We start from the raw sequence: 27,956 nt of genomic DNA, 5'->3' as shown, positions 1-27,956 counted from the left end.
AACTGGTGCTTCATAAGCCCTGCTGGTAAGTTAGTGCTCCCAAGGTTTACATTGTGCCATGATTAAGTGAATTTTGCAATCAAGCTTCTTTAAAGTTAGGCATATAAGAGTGCCAGCTCACAAAGAAAAAACAGTTTTTGAAGTGTCGACTTTCTATCATGAGAAAACACAGTAAGGAGCACAGCCAAGACAGCAAAGGGAAGGCTTGAATGATACAAGTGCAAATAGGGTTTACTGAAACAGTGCCTTTTATATTTAGCTCCAGATGTAACATTTCAGAAAGAGACTGTGCGGAGGAAAACATTTAGATCTGTTCCTGTAAGGGAGGAGTCAGGAATACCGTAAGCAAGACTCAAAATGAGTTTGCAGCAGCAGAGGGACATGGTGGGGAGAGGAGAAAAAAGGCTTTATCTCCCTACCTGAAATTTGACCTGCCTTCTTTCCATGGATTACAGGAAGAGAGAAGGAGGAGGGGGAAAGCATCACCTTGAAATCTGGTAGTTGACCAATCTTAGAMGTAGAAGAATCGTTATAGAAGTACGAGAGAGAAATCTACTTTCCTTGTAGCAAAAATGAGCGAGTGCAATGAAAGCATCTGAACCTTTTGTGCATATATACAGAAACATAGTTATTTCTTCAAGTTGCACCTAGTCATTGATATYGGACTATGAACGCAATTATAGAGAGAAGTCTTGGCCAAAGTCAGAGGAGTTGCAGAATATTAATAAACAATTACTGAAGCAGAAAGGCAAGTGGCATTTATCTTACATTAAAATTTTAGATCAGAACATGAGCTGAATCACAAGTTACTTTACATAACAAAGCAGTCCAAAATAATGATACAGAAAATATTGTCCCAACACTGAAAAAGTCATTGGACTAGAGCGCTAGTAACTTTATCCTCTAAACTGTATTTAGATCTTGGCATAAGGGGAGAATAGCTCTCTTGAAGGATTCAGGACTTCTTTATTCCAATTAGGKAAAGGTTATGCATTTGAACACTTCTTAGAAGACTATTTGAAAAAAGGTTGCCAGAGGCAAAACTGAAACCACCTGTGTATCACATAAGGAACTTCTGAACCCACACAACTGTTTCCTCCAAGCGCAGAGTCAAGATTTTCTAACACTGCTGCAGCCTTTTTCCTTCCTCCTATGTTTCTCTAAAGCAAGATGGCAAAATAAACATTAATCCCTGATGCAGTTGCAGTCAAAGTCACAAAGCTCAGCATAATCCACAAAGCAAAAATTCTGTCAAAACAAGTTTCCCAATGAACTGAAAACTCATAAGAGATAAGACTTGCCTTCTTTTCATAAAAAGTTTCCTTTCTTTCAGTTTTAACTCACTGATTTCCCAAAACCAAAGTAAAAACAGCCTCTGAACTTCCTTCCCCACTTCACTCCCCACTCCAGCTACCCTTTCCCAATTAGGCTGCTCTAACTTCCTTTTTATCCAATATAGTTGAAGTCCTAGAAGCGGAAGTCAAACAGCAGCAATTTGGTCATCACTTAAGATGTTGCCTGTGTACTAAAACAGTGATGAAGCAAAAAGTTACATCGCTCTTGCACGTGTAAATCCTTATAGATGAAATCCTAAAGCTACATACTTCTGCTCTTTAAAGCTATATACATAGAAAAAATTCTATTTTTCAATTTAAGTTTTCTATTTTTGCACCATTTAGAGATTTTACATCATTTAGAGAATTATAACCCAAACTTTAAACACTAAAGTATCATTTAACAAGTCCTACAGAAATGTAATATATGAAAGTTTTATTACATTATACAACTTCAAGAGGAATTTCCATGTCATTATTACTTTTCTGTAGATACCTATAATTCTTATTTATTAAATGCTATGTGGACCTTCTTAAAGAAGAGTTTCTCTCAGTCTAAAGCTGTAGGTTCATATACTGTAGCCTTACTTGCTCGGAACCCCCTGCCACAGGTCCCATTTGACTGTCAAACACTGCAAGTGGATCCTCCACTGGGACCAGCTGTGTAAAATTGCTCCAACCTGCCAGCGCTACTGCACATTCTGGTTGCTTTGAGTGTCCCTTCTCTGTCCTCCAAGAGGTGTCAGTCCCCAAGCTGCATGAGGTGGCTGCAAAGCAATCCAGGCAGGGAATCACCCACCTCCTATATGGAATTGAKGTAGAGGTTCTGCTTTTCTCACACCTTACCCTGGAGGGAACACCGACAGCCTTGTGAGTGTAGAGCACTGTTTACCATGTGCTGTAATGACAGGGTATTAACAAATGCTGCATTAGAGTAGCACTGGGCTTTACATCCACTGAAACGAGACACAAAAAGACCAGGAAGAAAGGTCATGTCTCCATGGAGAAACTTTATATCAGGTTTAGTAACTCACCTCTTGCTCTACACTTCTCAGATCACTCTGGGATTATATAGTGCAAGGAAAGAGATAAATCATTGTTTATTTAAAATCCATCCCCTACTATAGGGCAGGCGAGAACACAAGCAAAAAGCTGCATCAAGGTTAAAAACTCACCTGGCTAATATTCTACCACTAACTTGTACTCTAAGCAACAGGAAGGCAGTTCTATTGCCCACTGTCTCGACGCCACAACCCACCTTTCTTGTCTCCTCATTTAACACACTTGGCAGTGGCATCAGTTCCAGGCAGGGATGAGCGCATGCACTTTGGCTATATCTCAAACTTCATCCATTTCTGTGTTACCTCTGTACTAATGCAGTACAATCACAAACCTATTCAAATACCAAAAGTAACAAGCTGGCCCACTCAAGGGCAAGACTAGTGTTTGTACTCCAACTGCGCCCTTATGAAAGTACAGCTTAAAAATTTTTGCTTTTAAGATGAGAGGTAACAAAAGACCTGACAACCTGAACWGCAACTTTGACTCTTCGTGCATTACATTGATGGTGCCTCCTAGTTCGTTGCAACTTTGACAGAGYGATCTCAGAAGGGAGAAAATGCTCTGTTTCATGAAATGACTAATTTTACTACTCACTCAACAATAAAAATAATGAGTCCTACTTTCAGACACGMCACGAACACTAGAGACAAAACCTAAGCAAGTAAAAGCATTCATTTCTTTATCACGTGGAGCTCAGGGCACTGCGCACACAATGAAGGGTCATTAAGGATATTTGTTACTGTAGTGCAGAGAAAATAAGTTACTTACTAAAAGCACACGTGTGAGAGGCACACAAGAGGRAGGAAGAGAAGCTCCTCATTTCTGTTGCAAAGGACAACAGTCAAGCACTRGGAGAGCAGATAGTAGTCTATGCAATGTTTAAATCTAAATACATTATTCACCATATAGAAGTCAGAGCAAGAAAAAAGAAGCTACAGACACAAGCAATATGGAACAAAGTCATATTAGGTGAAAAATGAGACTTCAAAAAAAGATACTTTTTAAAAAAAGAACAGTAGCAGTTTTCATGCCAAAGGAGAGMGCTGATACTGTTTTGATTTTTCCAACCATATTATTTGGTGCAATAAGTTTTACGTCTTAGGAGGACAGCTTCCTTAAAACTAAGAGTTCATTCATGATTTGTTTTAGAAAGTGGAGCAATTAAGATGCTTCCCTTCCCTTGCAGTATAAAAAAAAAAATAGTATTACACTAACGAAGAGCAATTTCCATTATTAACAACGCTATGAAGATGGTATAACCTTAAACTCAGTATTATCAAATACACCATCTTCTGCAAGCAGTGACCTTTTCTCCATTGCTTTTTGTAACGCTTACCAGTAGGCTTGGTGATTTTATGCATGTAAACTGGAAGCATTGCAAAAGTGGTCCTAACATTTGAAAAGTACTGCTCAGAAAATGCTCTGTACTCTCTCACCTGTAGGCCAGATCCTCATCCTCAAGAAGACATCCTTATCAAACCATCYCCCTGTTTACACACCTGATGCTTGGGTGAGCCCTTGAAAGACCTCTAGGACACCAGCTAATTAAGCTAAGTTAAGAGTGGAGACAAAGGACAACTATCAGCAACATTAAGCAGTAAAAACCCCACAAGCTACACATACATGAGTTCTGATAAAGGAGAACATTCAGTTGTGGAATGTGTATTATTCACACATCTAGGGTGAATAATRTATTTTTAAACAAGACACTTCTTTGGAATTCCTTAGGGTACRTTTAGAAATATGCAGTATTTTCTCAAATATTCAAAGAATTAGAATAATCATGACTTTCCAAAATGCACCATCTCCTCCTTAATATGGCACATAGCGCATTCCCAATAGGAAAGTTTACATCTATGAATATCAGATTAACAGCTTTATCCATTTCTATTTCCTTTGGATTCTCAAGATCATTAATTATTTCATTTTCCTCTCAATTCTTCATTCCCTACGCCTTGGGGTAATATAGACTAAAAGGAAAAAAAAAGGGGTGGGGGGGAGGAAGAAAAAAGAAAAAACAAATAGCACTAGAAAATACTTCAAATTGGGTCACCAGTAGCCACAAACAAGCAGGTAGGTTTAACTGAGTCTATGGCCAAATAAGAGATGAAGTTAGACTTTCCCATTGCTAGACCAAGGTTCCAAAAGGTTCCATTAAATTCCAGGTGGAAAAAAGATCAACACTTCGAGAATTCACAGCAAGGTTTTGATTTCAAAAGTCAAAAGAGGAAAAAAACACAGTACTACAGAAAGACCTTTTAATAAGTATTCTGTAGAAATTAAGCATCTATTTTTTTCTGTCTTTCTACATACTGAAAGTATGCCTGGTTGAACACACATTTCTTATGTTAAATGAGATATTTCACAGATTTAAACCTACTTCTCTTACCTTCACATAAGTCCTCACAAGAAAAAAAACACTCATAGGATCAATGAAATTTTACCCTCTGTTTCTAAAATTCTAATCTAACACTTCCCACACAGGAAGACAGGATAATTAACACCACTTGCCTGGTGGCGAGTATTCTCCATGGGAGGAAAAACATTCGGCTCTAAGTGGAAACGTAGAGATGCTTATCTCCAGAAATAGGACACTTTAAAGTAGCAATTCCAGACTTCATGTTTCATTTTTAGTGGCATCCCAAGGCAGCATACTACAATACAGACAGCCCAAGAGATCTGGAGGCAGGTGTGAAACTTCTCTGTGAAAGACCTTGCATCTCCACCTACCTCAGAAAGAGAAAGAATGTAAGAATTAAAGCAGATTAGGAGTCTCTTTTAGGAAGCTTAAGATCCTTGAGCACACGTTGCCAAGCCAAGTATTTATAATATAAGAAGTCTCCCAGTTACCTCTCTCCTGTTACCGTTCTCAGTATGTTATAAAGCTGCTTAGACTATAAAGCTGATTGTCAAGGGAATCCCAATTTGAAGAGCTCTTTCATGGTTTGGAAGGCTTGTGACTCCTGCGTAAGGAGAGCAAGAGGTTACTGCAGCAACCGATGAATATCCATGACAAAGGAGGAGAAGGAAAGCCACAGAGGTCAGGTCATCCTCTCTCACTCACCACTCTACGAAATCCCAAGTTACCATAACATCACAGAGCCAGGAAGGACTAAGGAACACCCCGCTCACTGAGGCCATTTGGTTCTCCAGTCAACTCAGTGACACTACTGTAGGTTACAGGACAGCAAGAGGTGGCATCTACTACATACAGACCTATATGCTATACATGTTACAGGCAGCTGCTAAAATTTCGGGTGAAAAAAGTCAGACAAGATTCCATATCAAAACATAAGGTGGGAAAAAAAACATACCATACTTACTGCCCAGGAAACAAATTATATCAATCCAGTTCAGCCAAATTCCTTTGAATACACTAGAGCTGATAATATAGKTTTTTTTTTTTTTTTTTTTWATTCAGACATCTCTAAAACTTACAAGTTATGTCTTAAATCTTGACTTTGATTTATCCTCAAGCTCTATTTTTGTGTTTTCATGTTTATGATCCAAACCTTAACTGTTGTGAAGCCATTAATTCTCCTAACAACCCCATCTCAACTCAGCTTTTCCACATACCCATATAAGTTCTGAACATGTGAAACTGCTGGTTTTCCTGGACCTTGACTTGCAGCCTTCCTCTAGCTCATACAGCCTTTGCCACTTGGTCCCAAATGTGGGCCTAACCTGTGTACCAGATCTCAGTACAGTAGCTCAGACTCACTATCAAGGTTCAGGGCTTACGTTTTTCCAGCTAAACTAACAACACTCCCACTTCAGGCAAAACTGCATGTTTTCTTTGATGTGCAACCYGTACAAGTTGCATTGTTACCCAAGCAAGCTTATAAAGAGCTTCATCTTCAGAGTTAYTGCCCTGTTATTTTTCTGTCTACTTCTACCTGTTTTTTATCTAGAAACACCAAAGTAGTCCAAGCAGCCGATGATCCACTTCTTGCATTTGTAAATTCATGCATACACGTATGCAGGAATGTGTAAACCCCCCAAAATGGAACTGACAACACACCCAAGTGGGAAACAGATCCCTGTTACATTGCTCAGCCATAGGAGAAAGTCTTCTCAGTTAGTAAGATGCTCCCACTGGGAATTAAATACAACCAGGTAGCCTCATTTCCCCATGTCTATGCCTTGAAACAGTTCAGCCATTTTATAGGAGCCAAACTGAGCAATTACACAACATTGTTCTTGCACTCAGTGTGAACAGCTGAACCGGATCAGCCAGCCTCTAACTACCAATAMGCACTGGGCATGATGAGTACTTGACATTAAAGATGTCATTTCAGTGGGGTAAATTAAGTTGCTGAAGTATGGAGACTAACAGACCTAATAGAAACCCTCCCTGTCACAGTTCCTAAACTGTAAATCTGTGTCAAAACAATACTGATGTAAGCCCTTCATTTTTACAGTTGTGYCCTGATTTAATCAGTCTTGTTTTACACTGTTTCCACTAACTCTTGGAATACAGAAAGTACAAACAGAATAGCTATCATTTTTGGCCAACTACATAGAAAACAGCAAGTTCGAGAAAAGGTGTTGCCTATTTCAAAAGCCTTTTCCCCCATMCCCTGGTAGATACTGCTAAAAGACCTAAATTCCTTGCTCCAATTGCCTAGGCTGTGGATGTTCTGAGAAAGCAAGTTTTCAGCTTTCCAAGAAATCTCTGCCTACCATCCTTCTGCAGGATCAACAGTACTATTTCTTATGAAACCAGTCTAAATTCAGCAGTAAGAGCTCTTGCATCACAGCCTTTGTACAAAGATGGTTTAGATATTGCAGAAATAGGAAACTTCCTCCTCAGCCCAAGGAAACACCTGTAGAAGGCTCAACAAGCTCACCAAGCACCTGATTGTTAACTTGGAGAATATCACTATGCCTTAACAACCTGAACAAACAGCCCCTAGAAGCAAATGCCTGCATCCATGTGCCACGCTGACACTCTCTTTCTTGAGCTCTGACTTTGCTGCCGAAAGCTAATGTTTTCTCAGGTATTTATTATAACTCTAAACAAGAGCATGCATTAATTTCATAAAAGCCTAAGGAACTCTAAGACACCTCCAATCTATGGAAGTGTGGATAGCAGAAAGCAGCACAAGGTGTCTTTAAGACAACCAAAGCAACCAAAAACATTTAGAAAGACAAGAATTTAAATCATCTCACAAAYCTCATTTTCACACTTTCAAGTAGGTACATGGGTGGCAGCTAGTCAGTATTAATCTGTTGCTTAGAAATTTTGAGTTGATGCAACATGATTGTTTTTCAGTCCACAATGTGAATTTTGTGTCCAAGACCCTTACACGCTTGAAGCCCTTACATGAAAAGGGAAGCGAGAGAGGAAGGAGCAATAAAATCTTGGGTTCAATCAACTGGTCAACCGAAGGGGTATGTTTGTACCCCTTCCCTGTCCAAGAGTAGTACATTTCAATTATCATTAATTCTCTTAAATCTCTAAGAAAACCAACTGTCCCCACAGGAATTTATTGTTCATCTTGCCTGCCATTGGAGAAGTACATATTCTCAAGCCGTGTGTGTTTACTTATAAACAGCTTTTCCAGCTGCTTATATCAAAGCCAGACTTAATGTCTGGCTAACACTAACTTAATGGGATATTCTAGACTAACAGTGATGAGTCAGCAGAGAGTTATGTACTCAGTCACCACACAGAGCTTGTGCTTTTGGTTCAAGTCTTGGAATTGCTCTCTACCTYCTCCCCTTACGGTCCACGTAGGGCTCTAAAATTGACTTACCAACTATCAGACCATGTTGTTTCAGATGGAAGGAGGAATGCGTGAAGTGCCCTGTCTTAGGTAGACAAAAAGATGTTCTGAAAAGCCTTAGCACCTATAGCACCTATTAGGCTAATTTGAACCATGAGAAAAGGCTGTTGGTTCAACTTTTTCTTTTTCTTTTTTTTCTTTCTTTTTTTTTTTTTTTTTAAATCTTGCATGTTCTTATTTAATCCAGCTCATCCAGTGAGACTCTCACTGTACCTACATTTCTGCTTAGAAAGTTTCCTTATTAATGTCCAGCACAAGAGCTTTCCAAGTTCTTCACAATTCCAGCAAGATGTACAACAGTGAGAGAAGCTCCTGGAGCCCCCAAACCGTGCACAGAACATGAAGCACTCCCTGCCTGACAGTAACACCACACATCCCTTCAATCCCACTCATGAAATGCAGTTGAAAGAGAATGCTTCCTAGAACAAGTATCAAAGTGTGATAAAAACGTTTTTAAGAATGGTTCTTCTTATACACACAACTGCTGCTAAAGCTTTTTTTCCTGCATAAATATATTGTTGTTTATTTCCATTCYTGCTACAAGGCAAGAAGAAATTACAGGAACAATGTTAGTTTCCTAAATGGTAACATGWTATATAGATTGTGTATAAAACACACAGAGACAGATAGAAAAAGTAGAATCATACCTAGGAAATCAGAACTGAAATCTATGTAAGGTTCTTTCCAGTAAGTCTACCAAAACAACCAAAAAGTATTTGGGTAGAATGAGACACAGAAGCACTAGGGAGGCTTATTCAGTCTACTAAATATGTACCATTGTATATAAACAAATAACACTATATAAAAATCCACCACCTGGTATCRTTCCTGCAGGCTTGATGGTCAAAGAAGGATGATTAATTTTATCTTGACAACATACCAAGAGAACTTTTTCCTGTTGTCTCAGCCAAGGTTAGATGTCAGCATTCTTAGTTGAATCATACAGATGACTCCCTTCCCCCACAGTTTAGGGAATGGGGCAATACTTGGGGAACACTTCAATAAGTTATATTTTACATCAGTATATGTGGGATTACTAGTGGAGCAAGTATGTCTGCTCTTTGCACAGAAGTTTCCTTGTTCTCAGGCAGAATGYTTCCCTCTTCCTTTCTTGCACTCAGTGTCTCTGCTTTAATGGCTTCATTGCCTGCTTCATGTCTAAGCAGGGAGTGAGGTTCTGAAGAGCACATGGGCTGTATTACAYACAAACTATTACCTATAGTTTAAAAGGAAAAATATAAAAATAAAGCTCCTTGCCCAGTGAGCTATGATAAGGCTTGAGGAAAGTACAGAGTAGAGTCAGGGCAAGACTATGTCCAACAGCATCCTGGCCAGAGAGATTTGTCTGTCATAATCAGAGTAAAACTACATGCAGGAGAGCAGATCACTTGCAGAAAAGGACAGGAAACACACCTATACCCAGTTCTCCTTTCTTCCTTAATCCCCCYTCTAAAGCTATTATGCAAAACCAGAGGCAGGCAAAAACTGACTGACAGGATGCAATAAYGTAAGTGATTTCATTACTCCAAAGCAGAGTCTTTTCATTAAGTTTTTAGCTTTACAACACAGGATCTATTACAGAGAAAGCTCATTACACTATGCTGAATAGATCAACTGCAGGAACACATGAAATAGGAATTTATGCACAATCTGCACAGCTTCATCTTTTTTCTTTACATATGCAGTCATACATACCCCATACATACACAAACCCCTCTAAGATCTGACTGCTCAGTAGAACTGTACTTTAATCTGCACATTTCTAAATAAACCAGCTAAATATACAGAAGTTCCTCAAATACATCTTATATATGTATTTGACTCCAATATTAGTCATATATTCACAYAATTGAGAAGGAATAAGCACTCAGCAATTCCAACCAGAGAATCAAGCATCTTCAAAATACTTATAGGCATTATTTTTCCCCCCTTACCTCCTTGGAAATGCTAAGTGCTATCAATGCAGTAATAGAAAAAGGAAAAGAAAAGAAACCCTCAGCTACAAGAGTTCCAATTCCATTGCAATTAAATGTTACACTATTTCCACTAAATAACAGAAAGATGGAAAACACCATAAGGATCATAATGTTACTGCAGAAATGGCATGGTGGGGGGGCGCACATCCGGAGAGAAAATGTAACAGGGGAGAGCGAGAACGGGGAAGACACATAGAAGGTTTTAGGACCGAGCACCATGGACTTATGATTAATATTCCTGGAGATCTATTAGAGCACTATGAACCTCACTGGATGAGGCATTTACGTAGGTCACCTGAACACTTGGTTGCTAGCACATTTCTCTCCATCCCAAGAATTAAAGCGCCAACAACAACTCATTTGCGATTGGCATGCTCGTCTCCTTTGAATTTTAATTTTTTGACCCTACATATTTTGACCCTACATAAATGCTGTAGTSTCAAGAAAAAAAATAAAAAAAGCTTTCAAAAGATTAACAAGAAGCATGACAGATAAACTTCCCACAACAATGAGGATTTGTGGATCACTAAAATTTCCATTCTGCTACCTTCTACTTCAGCTAAAAACAGCAGCAGCTTTTACTTGCATATTCATCATACCAGAGCAGACAAATGCAGAGGAAAAACAAAAGAAGATTTATGAAAATATGGAGATTTCTATTGAAKATATTGCATAAGATTTGTTTTTTGCTTATTCTAAGCCTTTTCTAAATATTTCTGCTTGTTTAATAAACAAAAAAATCCTCTCCATAGAAATTGTCATACCTTTGCTCTGAAAAGGGCTTTCCAGCACTATCCCAYATTTCCCAGCAATATGGATCATTATTTCACAAATGACATATCATCAGAAAAGGGAGAAAAATAAACGCAGAACTTAGCAATGCACCACACACACTATACACACCTACTACTTATGTTTGGGCTTGGGGAAAAAAAAAAAAAAAAAAAGCTAAAACAAACAAGCGTGACCGGGGTAGTTGACAGAAGGGGCAGACAAACCCCCAGACCTACCTTTTGTATGCGTTCCTCTTTAAACTTCTTCAAAGACGACTTAATTCCTTTGTCCGAACTTGATTCTTTTTCTCCTCAGTCACACAGAAGCCAAACAATCAGCTTTCAGAGGTTCCATTTACCGATCTCTCATCCCCCGGCAAAATGCCTCTAGGAGATGATGCCAAAAGTAAGCCCAGAAGTCCAAGGCAATTGGAAAAGGGAGCGTGTTGGGGGGGCGGGGGGAGGGGGGGAGTAGCTGAAGGACCAGATTGTGAAATTCAGTAGCTGGAGTACAGAAATATCCTACTGTACAACATACCTGGCTTCTCGCTCACCAGGGAGAGGAGGAAAAAAAAAAGAAAAGAAAAAAAAGAAAGGTAGTGCAAACTGTCGGTAGCCTCCAATAGCTGCTGCGTGTGCTGCAGATGGTACGTCTCACTGTTACCTTCCCAGATGGGTAGGGGATTCAGCGAGCAGCAAAACCTGGGGGTCGCCTCCAAACCAGGTGGACTGCCAGCCACTCATTCACTCCGTCCAATTAATCAAGACAAGAACAGCTCAGTCACCAGAGGTACCTCCTTCCAGGGTGCACCGGATTATGGCAAGGTTATTAATCTTGCTTTGCTGCATCTCCCCCACCCCCTACATTCAGCAGCCTGCACTGAGATGATTGCCAGCTCTGTCTCTGTCCCTGTTCTACTGCATTTTGCTCAGCCCTCTGTTGCTGCAAGTGAAACACAGAGGAGGGAGGAATACTAATAAGGTGGTTAGCTACAGTTTCTTCAAGGCATGCTCCATACTGTGTGCCCGCGTGCGTGTGTGTACGTGCATGTGTGTATCTTCTGTGGGGTGGTCTGGATTTCTCTACAGCTGGAACAGGAACCATTTCTTCATGAAAGACTGAATTAATCTGGATTATCATTTACAGTATATCAGAGCCAGCAATTGTATTTGACTTAGGGTAAGAGTACTAAATAACCTAGAAGATTAGGACAGTAGTAGTGGTAATTGGGAGTGGAGGGCAGGGAGTTGGGGGAGGGGGAGAAAACACATTTTTCAGAGTGCAGTGGGTTAAGGGGAAAAATAATAATAATAATAGTTCCAGAGTGACTARAGGACTACTTTAGAAGTCATTCTTATGCCCTGCATCAGTCAGAAAATGTAAACAGGGGAAGGTAGAAGTGATCTGTTGGCCATCTATAGGCAGCAAAAAGCCTGTCCATCCCCATCCCCACTTTGACAGGGGGGTAAGAATAGTCAAACATACTGGCCAGGGCAAATATCCAGCACCAAGTTCACAAAGGTTTCTTGAGAGTCTTCTTCGGTGGCATTTGTTCTTCTGCTCACACCTTTCATGAAGCGAGTTCAGCATTCTCAGCCCCACAGCCAGTCCAACTACCAGACTTRCACTGGGGTATTAATGCAGGCATCCTGCTGCAGCAGGTACAGGCCTTGGCTGAACCTCAACCCCACACAGTACAAAAGCAGTCACAGCCCTAACACCTCTGCGCTCCCAGCAACAATCCGTGCTCTCCGCCCAGGCTCAAGATGAAGGCAGTGCCATCTCACTTGGCGCCCACAATGCCARCCTTGTGCGCCTGATGCTTTCCTAGACTCGTTCAGGAACTTTATATCCAAAAATAAAGCATTCCTGAGAACCAATCTGTTTTCCCCCAACTCCCCCTAAAAAAAAATGTAGGAAGTCATAATTGGATGGGACTCATAATAAACTCTTCAGGTTTCTAAATCAATCATTTGATCTGAGGAGCCAAATATGCCTAATGGAGCTCTCTGTGGAACGAGATCCCCAAAGCAATCCTCATGCCTTATATCAAAAAGTTACTGYAGGCTGTTCCAGCAAGAAAAAAAGAAAAAAAAAGAAAAATTGCTGTAACTGAAATATTATGACTGAATAAATAGAGGTAAACACCTCCTTCGTTTTGGGCTTGCAGCTGTAGGCTAGCTAGCAAAGATGTCCAAATAAATTGACCATGGCACTCTTACTTGAGCAAAGAAGATGGCAAATTAATATGACAGTGTTTATAAACATGTTTGCCATGTCTATCATGACCATATTTAGTTGTAACATTAAACAAGAGGTTTCTGCTGGTAMGTAAACCCAGCAATTTTGTCAGGTAGACAACTCAAAACCATGCAGCTACAGGACAGCTGGTTCAAGGACACTGTAGGGAACTGCTTTAGAGGATGGAAGGCCAGCTTTGCTCCACCAGTCACACATACTTTTGTTTACTCTTGTATTAAAAATTAATTTTAAATTTAACTTCTCTTCCTTTTTTGGCGTAGCAATTATGTCTTTTCTCTACCCCACAAGCCATCCCCTTGCCTACATTGTACAACACTTCATCTTTACGTATAAGCTCCCATCAAGACAACAGTTCTCATTCCTTCATGAACGCAACCAGGCATATCCATATCTGAACACAAACAGCAGCTACGACAGCTCACCCTGATGCATCATCTAATCCAAACCTTGTTTCTACTGATCACTGTCACAGCAAAAATATTATCAAGGGAAGCAAACAGCAATCTTCTTCAAGCAWACCACCCCAACCTCTAGTTATCTATCCCATGGCAAATGCTAAAATTAGAGAATTTTAGGAATTAGAGAATAGGGAAGGAAGGGGTAACACTTTTATACTTACTACATTTGATTCCTCCACACCCCCCTCCCCCCCAAAAAAAAAGTTTCTAACCTTAGTAGATTTTAGTTTTTTGGCAGTGCTTTTTAAATACTCACAAATATGAACGAGCAGATGCGAGTTAAATACTCACAAATATAGGCATTTAAAAATACACATGTCAGCTTAATTCTCCAGGGGCTTTGACTTCCCTGTCTGCATTCCTTCTGCCTGGGAGCAGGAATATTTACACCAAGTCAAATTTTCTGACTGAATTTAAGCAAGCYTGCAAAGGACAGCTCCATCGATATCGCAGTTCTTCTGAAAGGGTCATTCTCCACTCATGCCACCAACCCTGGTTTCTTTCCAAGTCTCACTTGCCGACACAGGAAGTCATCAAACCATTTTGACACTTATCTCATTTACCACAGTGCAGCTAAAGCCTCTGAGCAATAGGATCTCCATCACTTTCCAAGGAAGATGCTCCTAGTGTTTAATAGATCTCAGATTAAGCTAATGTTGCAAAGAGCCACATGTGAGCAGGGAGTTGCCTTGTCACACAAATGATTATGTTGATGGAGACCATTACTACAGGTTTACAAGACTTGTTTTCTGATAAGAGTTTCTTATTCTGGATGTGTTCCATCCACATTGTTCATACACAGAAGGTAGTTTCTGCAGGAGAATTTCCTTTACTCCTCCTCCTCCTCMCACCTACACATCACCATGGGCAACAGACAGCACTAGATTAGCTTTTCTAATGCTAAAGTTTAAACCAGCAGATGATCAAGAAGAGTTAAGGCAGATTGTGTGGAATATCCTTAAGTCGAAGGCTCCCCCCACCACACTTCAAACCGCCACAAAAACCCAGAGGGCAAGTTTTCACAATATTTAATTATCCTTAGTTTTGTTAAAAATACAGTTCCTTCTGTAACTAGTAGAAAAGTATCTTTTTCCAGTCATGGTATAAAGGAGATAAGATAGTTCAGGGCACAACTGATTTGTCTTACTTTAAGCATCTACTTTTAGGAGTAGGAAGTGATATCCTTCAAAGTCAAGATGCACTAGCTAGAATGACCAGCTCTGCTGTTGTTACTTTTAGTGCCCAAGGTAAGCACCTACATCATCAGCTTGACAGGTAATATGGAGTCACTCTCCCTGCACTATTTCTATACTCATTACTACTTTTCCAGATAAGAAATAAGCTCCCTCCAGAAACCAAGAAGGCTACTATCAGCACCAACTATAGGAAGCAGGGATATATTGAAATATTAATCCTGGGAATTAGTGTTTTCCAATTTAATTGCCAGTTTTTGTTAATGGCACTTTGTTGTTCTTTGCCAGTCTCAGAGCAGGAACAAAATGCCTCCCACTGCTTGACAATTTTTGGTCTATCCCAGTTACTTAGCTGAGCCAGGGATAGAGGGTTCCTATACTCTTGATCAATACATGAACTCACACTCTATTTCCACTCTTAATTACCCACGTGCCCTGGGGTCTGTTGCAATTTCTGAAAGCACTGTTAAGAGATCCCCCAGAGGTTCACCAAAGACATTTTGGAGGTGTAATGAACACCTGAAAAAACTGGATAACATCTACCTCCACTAGCTGCCATTGTGAGGAGCCTGTTCTCTCTGCAACAGGCAAAAGAAACAAAGGGAAGAGTTGAGAGGCAGTGGGGAGAGAGGAAGCTATTCCCAAAAAACTTGTCCACAGCTTCTGGRAAAGAAGAAATTTTCCTGAAGAAACACAAAACACACCAGAGACTAGTGACTGTAGTGGCAGGATAGGGTAGAAAATCAAAGACTYAGGGATAAAACACAACAGACCAGAGTTTGAAGACCTATATTAATAATGAAAAAAAAAATATATAAAGCATACACACACACACATAAAAGAAAGCCTTATGCACTGGCAAGGAAGGGGAGAGGAAGGGGACAAAGCCAAGTTTCACATAAACTGAGAAGTGAAGGTTTAAGCAAAAGATAAATCATGACTAGAGGTTTTTTTTGAGAAATTTTTACAAAGAAGTTAACACCCTGGCAACTTCTTTTTAAAGTGGTACTTAAAACAACAACAATACCAACAAAAAAAGCCACACACCCACTTGTCCATCTAGAAGTTTCTTCCTGCCATAGCGCACAGCTTCATACAATGCCCATCATAARTAATTATACCCATAGTGAAACTCACTAGGATCTTAGTATTACTACAGCTCAGGTCCTGTTATAACAGGAGGAAGCATTTTCCTATATCATTTTTATACACCACACAACAAATAGGTATAGTAAAGCTTTCCACATTATAAGTGGGAGCTGAGGAGTACTGGAGCTTAGGAACAACTATACCCATCCGTTGTATTCACTTCCACCTACCAACCTGTATTCAGCATTTCCCACCAGCTAGAAAGAAGCAGCTTCCCTCTGACTTCAGGTGTGCAGCCCTTATCAGGCCTCAGACATTCCAACTCTCCTCAAGCACCTCACAGCAGTTTTCCAGGAAACATTTTCTAAGAACTAGTAGCAGAACTTTATCCCCTCTCAATCCTCCCCAAAGCATTTAATCCTGCTACCAGCCCTAAGGAACACACCACCACAAAAAAATAAAATGCATAAATAAATAAGAGCAGGAGAGGGAAGACTTCCCCATTACCTCAAACCCATATCACCTCCAGCAACTCTCAGCCTTCTTTCTCCCCTCCCACCCTGCACTTATAAAGGCCTGTGCACCCCCACACAGGGGGCACTGATTGCATCAGTGCCTCCCAAAACACCTGTGCTCTCAGCGGGCCTGGCCTGCACCCTTGCAGCTGCAGTCAATCAGAGTGCATGCAAGCTTGCGCCAAACAGCTTGAAATCTGAAATCCTAGGCTTCTCTCAGAGTATAGCATTAATAGACGATTTTTTTTTTTAATGTGAAACATTTTGTAATTCACTTGCATATGTAAAATGGGGATTATATTACCACCTTATCAGAGAAGAATAGAGGAAAACAGAAGAGGAATATTAATATTTATGAGGCTCTCAGAGAGTAGGAGGATAAACTCCATGGAAAAGCTTATTGCCTAATAATTCTATTTTCAAGAAAGTGTTTGAAGAGCATGTAGTAAATAAGGCACAAGGTCAAGCAAAGCGAAAACACAAGTTTAACAGCATATTGAATGAGTRCAAGTCATTAATAAATTTCCTGTGAAAAACAAATATGAGCCCTCCCATATCCTCATGCAACCACTGTCATAAAACTCTACCAGGGTTTTATATCCCAAGCCTAAAGTTCTAGCAACTGCAGGCCACAAAGAAACCTGTAAGCAGCTGGGCATTTCTGTCATGTTAAGAGATTTCTACATAGCTCTTCAAAGTCACTTTGCTTGCAGTCTTCTGGGCATGCTTTCTCTCTCTCTTTCTTCCAGGTATTGTGTGGCCTTAGAAAGCAATTCAGAGTTTCTCATGCTTCAATTATGAATATGTGTCAATAGCTAATGTCTATCCTAAGGAGACGTGAGGACTGACTAAAGTCACCAAGGAGTCCTCTGTTAGTTCCTATCTTGCTGAATAAATATACTCTTTTGCCTCTTCTTTAGTAAATCTGTATCTGAATGGTACTAAAGGGTTTTCTTATGAAAATTCTTAGTCTCCTCTGTCTGTTTACACAAAGATTTGCACTAGTTTACTGAGTGCAGTCTTCTGTGTATTGCTGTAAGAAAGACATAAGAAAGACATAAGAAAGACACTGGTACACTTTTCCCTTCACACCCCTAACACAGACTGAAATAAATTTGTATTTACCATGCACTCCTGTAAACCAACATATAAGCTTCTTCATTCTCATATAGGTGGAGCCATATAAAATTAATCTCTGATTACACATATGTAAATTAATTGTAAATATCATGGGTAGAAGAGCACCCAGACTCACTTAGGTAACCCTATGAACATTTATACTTGAGTTTTGACTAGCCTAGTCAATTCTTCATGCATGCATCATCGATCAGCATGAGCAATCCCCCCAGTGAGGTGTATTTTAGGTACTTCACTTCTTTCCCCGTAGCCATCTGGTATTCCTCAGAGTGCTCCCACACCCGGGCTCGGGGTGTGCAGAGCCCAAAATTACTGAGGGCTTTGATATATTTACCACAATGTAATGAGTTACTGACTASAGCTCAGCTGAAACATTTTTACCCATTGCAAACACAAGGTAAAATAATCTTTACTACTGAGAGATAAAATTAAAATAATTTATTTTGCTCAATCACAACACTCTCATGTACACCTGAACCTTAGTTGCCTGCACAGAACTGAAGCCAAACTGGCTTTTAAAAACATTTGTCTTCTTACTTTGAGAATACTCTTCATGAAAAGTTTTATAACTTTATATGTCACTATAGAAACCACTGTAATTTAGCAAAAACTTAGAGCACTTAAAATGCTTTATAGATACAGTGGGGGAGGGAACATAATTTCACAGATCAAAGGRCTTTATTGAAGAGTAACCCTGAATGCAAAGGTTAGTAGTAGCATTAATTCTGATGGTCTATAACTCAAGAAGTGATGCTTATTCATTGTCAGATACTGCAAAATTAAGAAAAAATAAATCTCCGCAGACCTCTGTAAAATTAAAACAATTCTGGAGGAGTAACATAACATAACAAAGAAAAAAAGCCCTATCTACTCAGTTGGTAACATTCATGCCCAAAAAGACTTAATATTATTAATAAGAGAAACACACTTGTCGTTTCACAGGAGAAAAAATCTGGCTAAAAATGCCCAAGCTCAGGCTTTTAAGAGACATTTCAGGAAGTTAACCCTCCCCAGCTCTGTGGGAGAAGAGACAACATGCTGAACTCTGCTCGTGAGAGTTAGGTGAGGGATTATTTTCCCCAGTACAAAGAAAGCAGCCCTCCAACAAAAAAGCCATATGTTTGCATCTTCAGTGCTAAAACCTCTCTGGTTTTTACAGATGCTGCCCAATTTGTCATATCCCCTGAGACTGTGGGTGGTGCTGTGACACCCATGGGGACCACATATGGTTAAGGTTTCACCCTGCATTTCGCTCATCAAAATCCACATCAGCTTCACATCTCCTCTCACTCACCTAAACTGGTTACAAACTGATTAAAAAATACCTCCACCATTTTGTCTGATCTCTACTTTCAAATTTAGCTTTGCAGTAGAAAATGCTGCCCTTTCAGCAGTTTTAGGAGAAAACTAAAYCTTCAGAGAAAGTGTTACCGTTTGAGCTGGAAATGGGACCATGACTAYGACTTCTGCCATTCTTGCTCTTTGGAAATAGATAAATGAATAAATAAATAAGAACACTAATAACAACTTATCCAGCTCCCAAGATTTACGCCACCCAGGAGGTGGGAGCTGCCACCACACAACTCTCCTAAATACCTTTTTCAGTCATGGCGACGGGAGCCACTTTCAGGATCTAATGGTTTGGAACCGTTTTGCTCAGCTGCCCAACCACGCTCTGCTGCAGGCTTTCACTTCTCTCATTATCTCTTCCGAAATTCTGCCAGATGACTGTGAAAATAATAAATAAATATATAAATAAATAATAGCATTTTGGGTTAAAGATTTGCAGAAAAGGTGTTGCACRGAAGCGGCGTGAAGGCGGTTGGAGGGTGCCCGTTGGGGGCTGGTGAGAACCGCCCTGCGCTGGTCACGGCCGGTTCCGGCCACTTGTGTCYGGCTCCCACTGCCCTGCGCTGGTCCTGCTGCCCCAAAGCTGCGTCCAGGCAGAAAGCACCTGGTGCTGCCCTGGGTCTAGGGGCAAAACCGGCCACTGCTAGGGGCAGAGGGAGCACAGAGGTGCTCAGCAGGGACCCCGTGGTGGCCAGGAGGAGCTCAGCACCACAACGGCACCTCTCTGAGGAGCTGGAGAAGGASCTGCATTTCCCCAGGGCTTTGGTTCAACCTTTATGCTTTCTCCTCCTTTTTTCCCCTCAGCACCATGTTTGTGTTATTTGGCAATTGACTAAAAATTCTGCCTACAACAGAGTCAGTAATTCTCAGTCTCATCACAAACGCATACCTCTCAACAAGGCACCTCTGAAAACTTTTATATGTTGCTGTGAATCATACACAATATATAGAAAATATATTCGTTGAAAAAAAGAAACACCGAAGTGGCTCTTCCTCCAAAAGCTGATATGTTACACTGTTCTTAAACTTGCTCCTTAATTTTTTTTTTAAAAGACTATCTTTCCTAGTGCCAATTATTTAGAAAGATGTATTTTCCCATCACAAACTCATCCCTAATCCCTGCTTAAATCATAATTACTGACTTCTCCCAAAACTGGCAAACACAACGTAGYGGCCTCATTAATTTTTTCCAAGGTTCAAAGTGGGAGTTGACGGTCCCCTCTGTCACTCATTATCCCCTTTAAAATCCATCTCAAGTGCCTTAGTTGATCTCACAGCTGAAATTTTGCATACTAAGACCATTTTATTACAAAAAAAGGCTCTGGTCTCCAATGTAACAGTGGAAAATAACATGAAAGAGGCCATGAAATCATTTTAGCTGTAAACTGACTTTGGTAATAACATTAGAAGAGTCACAGACTTCCTGGGGGAGTATTGTTTAGATCAAGTGTGTTTTGGCAGGCTTACACATTTAATCACCCCCAAAGAATCAAACTCTCCCTTGAAATACAGTTTCTCCTGGCTATCTGGAGTTAGAAGTAACAGACAGAAAGCAAATTCTGAAGAGATTTATTTTCCATCTGGAGTTGTGCTTGCGGAGGACTAGAATATAGTATAGGGGGATTTATACTACTGAAACAGATAAAAACGTTTAGATGGCCATGAAAATGGGTCTTCAATACCCAAAGAAAATATTTTGTTTCTCTACCTAGTCAAGAGGAATATATATGTACGCTATACAGAATTCAATGAAAATGTATAAAATATAGTCTCTTCTGCATTGATTCTTCATCTCTATATTAATTTGTAATTATCTCACCTAATATTTCTGTAAATATTTTCTAATATTGTCCTTATATTTTGAGATAGGTATTATTMATTAGAAAATTTCTAATGAGGAAATCCCGTGAGCTTAAGTGAGTCAAAGATTACTTTGTAAGTCAAAGAATACTTTGATTGCTTTGTAATTCAAAGATTACTTTGCAGAGCACTCAAGGAAAAAGTTGGGATTTTCTCAGGCRCAGGTTTTTGCCCAAGTACAAAACCATCCACATTGCAGCTTCACTCTGCTGCAACACTATCATCAGCATAACATCTGACAAGCAAAGCTTACCGAAGATTATTAGGCATGTACCTTCTACTTAGTTGCCTACTTCCCAATGAAATTAAGAGGATCTAAACATGTAAGGAGGAGACAGGCACTTCATGGAGTATTTACAGGCCAGTTACTAAAGTACCCACATAGAACAGACAGTAATTAGCATTCAGATAATGAATACACAGGTAAGAAACATAGATTTGTGATGTGCAAGTCACGTCCTTTAAAAAAGCACATTTTCTTTACGTGAATGAGAAAATATACATATGTAGGAGTATAGTCAAGTCATGTCTGTAAAGACTTTTTTAGGGCAGAAAGCAATTTTAGATTTAACTTGGGAACAGCAGACAGGCATCTCCAGGCTCTCCTGTGCTTACCCATGACTCTGTCCTCTTCTCCACTACTCAGGAACACCACACTGGATTACACAGATCTATTGGTCTGGTTAAGCACAGTTATTCTTGTTCTTCAYGTTGTCTTTCAGAATCTGATACTCCCCTCTGCCTGGTGATTCCTTTCCATTCAAGCTCTATAAATTAGTGTCAATCTAGGCTCCAAGAGAGATTGCTTACTACAGATGTATTAGGCTCCTACAGCATGAGATGCCTATGAAGAAGCCAAATGAATTGCTCTAGGCTACATTTCTTTGTTTTTCATTATTATCACAGCTATCACTGAACTGTTTGTACTTAAATTAACTCCCAAATCCTACTTAAAAAGATAACAGTAAGCAGTCCTGTGTTTCATTTTGTTGGTGATTTCCCCTGAATCTCTGTAGCATCCACCTTTGCAATTACCATGTTGCATTACTGTACTGTGTTGTTCCTCTCATGTCTAAAGCTTCCCGTTGCAAAAGACTGGATCCTTACACAGTAGCAGGCCCACATTTGGCCAGGTCATATCCCCACCCTGTGACATGARGATGATACCTTCCTCAGTTTGTTTCTACTACCCTCCACCTTCTGCTACAGGAGATAGAAGCACCAATGTGCACTCGCTGAGTTATATTCTTCCCAGCAACATGTTTTCATTTTCTTTATACTCACARTATACTTCAGCTTTCTTCCCTGCAGCTATACCAACTCCCCAAATAATCTTTCAGTTCTGCCTAGAGCTCCCCCCATTTATCACTCACAGCTGCTGTCACAATTCATGATCACRGCATCAGCTGTCTCTAGAAAACTCCCTCCCTTACCTTCTAATTGACCTCCCCGTTCTTCAGACTCCTGCATGCCWTCTACACTTGCTCTCCTTGCTCCTCATCATCTTGGCATTAAACARTTGATTTCTAAAGGTGTTATATGGCTCATGCATTTAGCATCAAGTTTCTCCACTCTTCCTCTTCAGAGGAATTCTAATTACTGCACAAATTCTGTTTTCTGATTTTGCATCCTGTCTTTGATTTTYAGAAGTCATGGTGCTTTTATAAAATACCGGTGGATTTGAAATAGGCTGTTTACACTCTTCTGATGCCACTACCACATTAATCTGATGCAAAATTCAGATTTCAGCAACTGCCTTACAGGTGCCCRTAAAGTTACCTGTGTGCCTTTAATGGTCACCATCTGCAAATGAYTAAGGGAGGAAATATAAGGAGCCTCAATAAATGCCTGCTGTGACTCTTGTACATAAATGTCCTCATTTATGTAGTGATTTCTGGAAAGAAAACTGTATTTTATAGATYAAGAGGGTTTTATGGAATGCTTGGAACAGTTTGAGATGTAGGATGCTAAAGTATATCAATACATTATTGTTTTTTAAAGAGTTGAAAAGAGAAGGAAATTACTGCAAATCAAATAAAATATTTCTGGAGGCCATTATTTTAAACTTGTTTGACCACTGAATCATAATAATAATGATAATTCTAACTGGAGGCTGAGTAGAAAGCTTCTTTTTTCTCAGGCTGTCCTTAATGTTTCACAGATATTTCTAAGTATATTGTTTTAAATTATTGAATGCAATTTCTCCAAGAGGAACGGTGATTTTTCTTCTTTGAGTTAGTCAATGAAAAGTGACAAGTTTCATTTAGTGAAAGAGCTGGAGCCTTTGTTATTATTCTTGGATTTTTCTCTTTTATTTCACTTTCTTGCTTTCTCTTACACATATATGAATAAATGTATTAAAGGCGTAGACAGGAGACTGACGGATTAACTTTGTCCAATCCTCCTGGCTTTCAGCAACTGCAGGATTTGCCAGTACTCTTCTATTACACTAGCAGTATTTATTGATTTCTGCATATGTGCTGATCATAGTCTTAAAACTGTTGTTATTAATGACTGGCAGCATGTGTGTGCGCAATGCGACATCGGCCTGAAAGTATTTGAGAGTTCTAGTCCCGGTTTTATTCATCCAACTTGTGTAATTTTGTAACATATCTCTTATACTTTTAACTTTTCTCAACTATAGTTTAACTTTCTGGGTTAATATTAGARTTAAAATTATGTTGTGCTTGATCCAAAGCCCAGGGAAGTCTGTGGGAAGACTCCCAACAACTTCAGTAGGTTTTCTGTCGGAGCTTCATACTTTACAAAAAGTGCTTTGTGATCCTTCACTTGACAGGTGACATTTAAACACAAAATGTTATAAATCGATTTGGGTTTTTTTTGACTTTGTTATTAATATTTCATACCATATATCAAAGAATGAACTCCAATAACAAAGAAAAATAATAAAAGCAAGCAGAAGACTAGAAGACTATTGCCTTCTAATATGTCAGTATTAAATCACATAGGAAATACAGCAATTATGGTAGCAATAAATCCTATTTGCCACACGCCAAACAGTTTGAGAGCTTGGCAATTTGCTTTGCATTATCCATGAACTATTCTAATATTTACTAAGTAAATATTTATTTAGCTTAAATTAACTTCTATCACAATTTCAAAATAATAGGAAAATATTGGCGGGAAAAGCATAGTGACTTACTTATACAGGAAGAAATAGGTAGCCTCGTAATTCAGAAAGCATTCATTCTTCTTGGCACTTTCACAATACCACACTGGCAGTGGGGAAGCTGACACACTGCTAAACATAGCTAGGAATAATTCATAAATATTTATAAAAAAAAACAAAAATATGATGACATACAAGCTCATACAAGCATCAGAGCCCTGAGGGCACCATGGCAGAGGGTGCTAGCAGCCAGCCCCCTCACCTGACAGCAGAGAATTACCATCTTCAGTCCATCCTACATGAAAGGAACAGTGGAATCTCTCCAAAACAGGAAAAGAAACACATTTTAAGGTTGCATATATCTCTGTGTAAGCACCACTGTGTTGAGTGCTGCCATAGGCATATCTGAGCTACTCTAAAACTAGTTAAGAAAAAAAGAATGAAAGAAATTCTGCTGAAGATAGTAAATAATTCAGATAAAGCGGCTTCTGAAGCAGAGGAAGTCTAGCAGCGTGTAGTTTAGTCTGGGCTAAGAGCCCAAATATTAACTCAACTTGGATAATTTTACAGCAAGCACTGGTTTCTCGACTCCCACAGCTAAACTGGCATGGGTACCAAGGCAAGCACAATGATGCTGACATGGGTTATCAGTGCAAAACTGGAATATGCAGCAGTTTATGGTTATTTCTTAATCTAGGACAAAGAAGTAATTTTTACTGCTTATTTTGCCAGCACAGCTTAACCTTCACTCCCTAATATTTGGAARCTTCTTGCTTATCTTCAAGGCAGCTTCTCCTCAAAAAGGAGGACATCACCTGTCCTAATAAATGAAGCCTGTGACCAACAGAGGAGCAGTGCTGAGTATGCTCAGTAAGGCATGGGTAGCATGTCACAATTATTTGGGATAGATTTGAGTTTGTAGCCTCCTTGTCTCTACCTCTGAAATAGCCCTGCATGTGCACTCTGCTATTGCTGGAGGTAGGAACACCTGCACATCCCAGGTACCTGTGAGTACAGGTGTGAATCCCACACACAGCCGTCCCAGTCTCCTTGCATTTGGATTAGGGAGCTCTTCCAGCCTGACATCCATCTTCGTATCCATCCTCAGACTTTTGCCTGTCTATAGTTGGTGAGATTTTTGCAACAGGATATATTCTTTCCTTTTTATTTTTTTCTTGGAGAAAGTACTACTATTGGCATTATAAAAAGTAAAGAACCATTTATTCTCAACAGTGAATATTTCTTTTAAGAGTAGAAGCCTTCRACATGACAGCTACATTAAAAAAAGAAGCTACATGAATTATTCTAGGCTGAGAAAAATATCATTATTCTTTGATAGCCAAAACAAAAGAAATTCAGATTTTGGGGCCTTTTCTTTTGGAGAATATACAGTTTTCGAACACTGTTTCATTGATGCAGCCCTGTTTATTGGCAAAGATCCTAAGCCTGCCTATAAATGGAAACAAACAGTTAAGAGGCAACTTATGTGCTCTCTCTTTTAAATTAGTAGCCTCAAGAAGCTTTTTCACTTTCCCACTTGACTTCTCYGGGAGTGGATTATCAGCCTTTCTCTTCCCGTCTCCATGGCTTATTTCTGCATCCACTGTTTGCTTCACACAGTGCCTTTGCCCTGTCGCGAAGTACAGAGAGGTTGCTCTGTCTCAGTTAGGGCTGTTGTTTGAAGCCCATTCTSTTGGTAAAAGGTAACCTGTGCTCAGTGGTATCTTCACTTTAAGGCAGAATGAGTAACCTGTGAATTGCTCTCAGAAGGAAACACCGATTAATCGTGAAAGTAGCAGCCAGCTCCTTGTCGCCCGCTGTGCTGTGCATGACTTTGCCATTGACTTGTTTTGTTACTACAAAAATGTCAGGAAATCATTCCATGGAATTTATGAACTGGAAATTATTTTCTGCTATCTTCTGTGAGTCCTTAGAATAGCTTGCAAAAATACATATTTTCTGTCGTATTTACACACCATGGGCTTTTTTCGCCTTGGTGTCATTAGTTTTCAAATCAGTTCTATAATATCGTAAATACAAATTAAGTACAGATAGCACAGAAGAACAAAATGCATGAGACAGAARTTCAGAAGGAGGAAAGAAAGGATGTATTTCCAAGACAGCCGAGTTGAAAGCATCTGCTACAAAATCCTAGGAAGCATCTGTAGTGCTGTGCATTCCCAGCAGAGGGGGAAAGAAGCTACACCATAGCAAGCTATTTGCATATATTTTTTTCTGTGACAGGGGAGAAAATTGTTTCATTAGAAGAAAATTCAGACCAGAAGCATAAAATTCCTGCATTTTCTTTATGTCATATATAATTGTGCCTAGCTAAAAGGAAATTTGGTAACTTTGGCCAAGAACACACAGATCTGAGGACTATTCATATATACAACTTACATATATGAACTTAAGAAAATAACATTTTAATCCTACCAGTAGAAAAGAACTGTTTGTGAGTAATGAGAAGTTACCTGGTTGTACTGAGTAATGTTTAAGTACTTTACCCATATCCATTTGACTGATTTTGGTGCTTCCAAAATTTTACTTTGTACCTTTTCCGAGGTGACATGTATATGAACTGTAYAGAGAGCAACTAGACTTTCCTCACACTAATAAAATCATAAAATCCATTGCTTGTTCCTTTTCTTCCTTTGAATTACAGGCCTTCCATGTGCTTCCTGTCTTTCTCATAGACCCGGTATGACTCAATGTATTATTCTTCTATTCCTTTTCCCAAGCACTGTTATTAAGGTTTTAAAATCCCAAAGTCTGTTCTGAGTAAGTAGTGGGAGCAGTGCCAAAAACTCCAGGCGGAATTATTTAGGGAGATCTCCTTTTCTATTTAACAGTTTCAATTAGAAGAGGAAAACTAGGTCCCTAACCTCATATCTGAAAGAACTGCATTTCTGTGATCTTCAGGAGAAAAAAAGCACTCTCAATTTTCAGGTGAATATGTCTCCTGTTTTCATCTTTTCTTTTGTTCAATTACTTCTTTTTTTATTTGTTTGTTTCTAGGCCACAATATATTAAATATTGTTGCATCTATATCTCATTTTCTAAGATATAAAGCAGAGGAGAGGATATAGAGGTTAAGGGTTATAAACACAGACACGCTTGCACAAACTGAAATACAACCTCACAATATTACCTCTGTTCCTTTCCCTCTCCCCAAATAAGCACAGAATATTATTCCAAACAAAAGCAGAATAGTAGATGTCGCAATATTTGTGTTTCAGTGATTAGAATTTGATAAGATCGACTTTAAAAAGTCATGAGCCATTTGCTTTCACACAAGTTCTCCAAAAGATGCCTGGGTTAACATATTCAAATTATCTGAAAGATTAAAAACATCATATTCACATTCAATGTGACCCTAATAAGTTTTGAAATCAGATAGCTACAAAAGAAAAATTTGTCATGCTGCTTATGCCTGTCAGGCATCAGGACATCTTGTATATTCTAAATTAAAACGATTCATTTTTGGTAACCAGGTGATATCCATCCAGAGAACTAAAATTCTTGTTTATGTGTCCGGTCTCCTGGAAGACATTAAACATAAACGCACATTACACTGAGCAGCCTCTAAAACCAGCCCCTCTTAATCTTTTGGGCAGGGTTATCTCCAGGGCCTCTCAAAGGTAATTTGGCTCCCATTTCCTTCCAGCATACCTGCCATTCTAGCAAGTTCAAGACCTCCCACCAATAAATGGTAATTGTCACATATGGTAACATCTATTATCCTCCCAACATTCAAATGAGGATACCTTCTTCTTACACCATGAAGCAAAACATCTGAAACAGAAAGAAACAGACAAAAAAAATTAAAATAAACAAAACCCATTTTTTTCTAACTTGAAGAAAAATTAAAATGTGGTGGGGCACAAGCAGTTTAATCCCACAAATGCAGATGAGAATATCTTAGTTATTAAGCAAATTACCGCTTGGTCTTACTCCTAGTCTGTTTAACAAAACCCCATCTAGTTCTTTGATGGGGTCAGTTGCTCTGGTTTCTAATTAGCACTAG

General features: G+C 39.4%; 1 long non-coding RNA gene across 1 annotated transcript in view; it reads right to left on the bottom strand.

Moving 5' to 3' along the window:
* Positions 1-11,376, bottom strand: part of LOC112943520 — a 212,183-nt gene extending 200,807 nt beyond the window's left edge. Inside the window, exon 1 of the long non-coding RNA XR_003248609.1 lies at positions 11,172-11,376. This is a non-coding gene — a long non-coding RNA (uncharacterized LOC112943520). The remainder of the gene's footprint in view (positions 1-11,171) is intronic.
* Between the last annotated feature and the right edge of the window lie 16,580 nt (positions 11,377-27,956).

This window comes from Nothoprocta perdicaria, unplaced genomic scaffold, assembly GCF_003342845.1.
Source record: "Nothoprocta perdicaria isolate Ctin4 unplaced genomic scaffold, notPer1 scaffold_15, whole genome shotgun sequence".
Taxonomy (NCBI): Eukaryota; Metazoa; Chordata; class Aves; order Tinamiformes; family Tinamidae; genus Nothoprocta; species Nothoprocta perdicaria.
The sequence above is the reverse complement of the archived record's forward strand: the minus strand, read 5'-3'. Positions and strand labels throughout refer to the sequence as shown.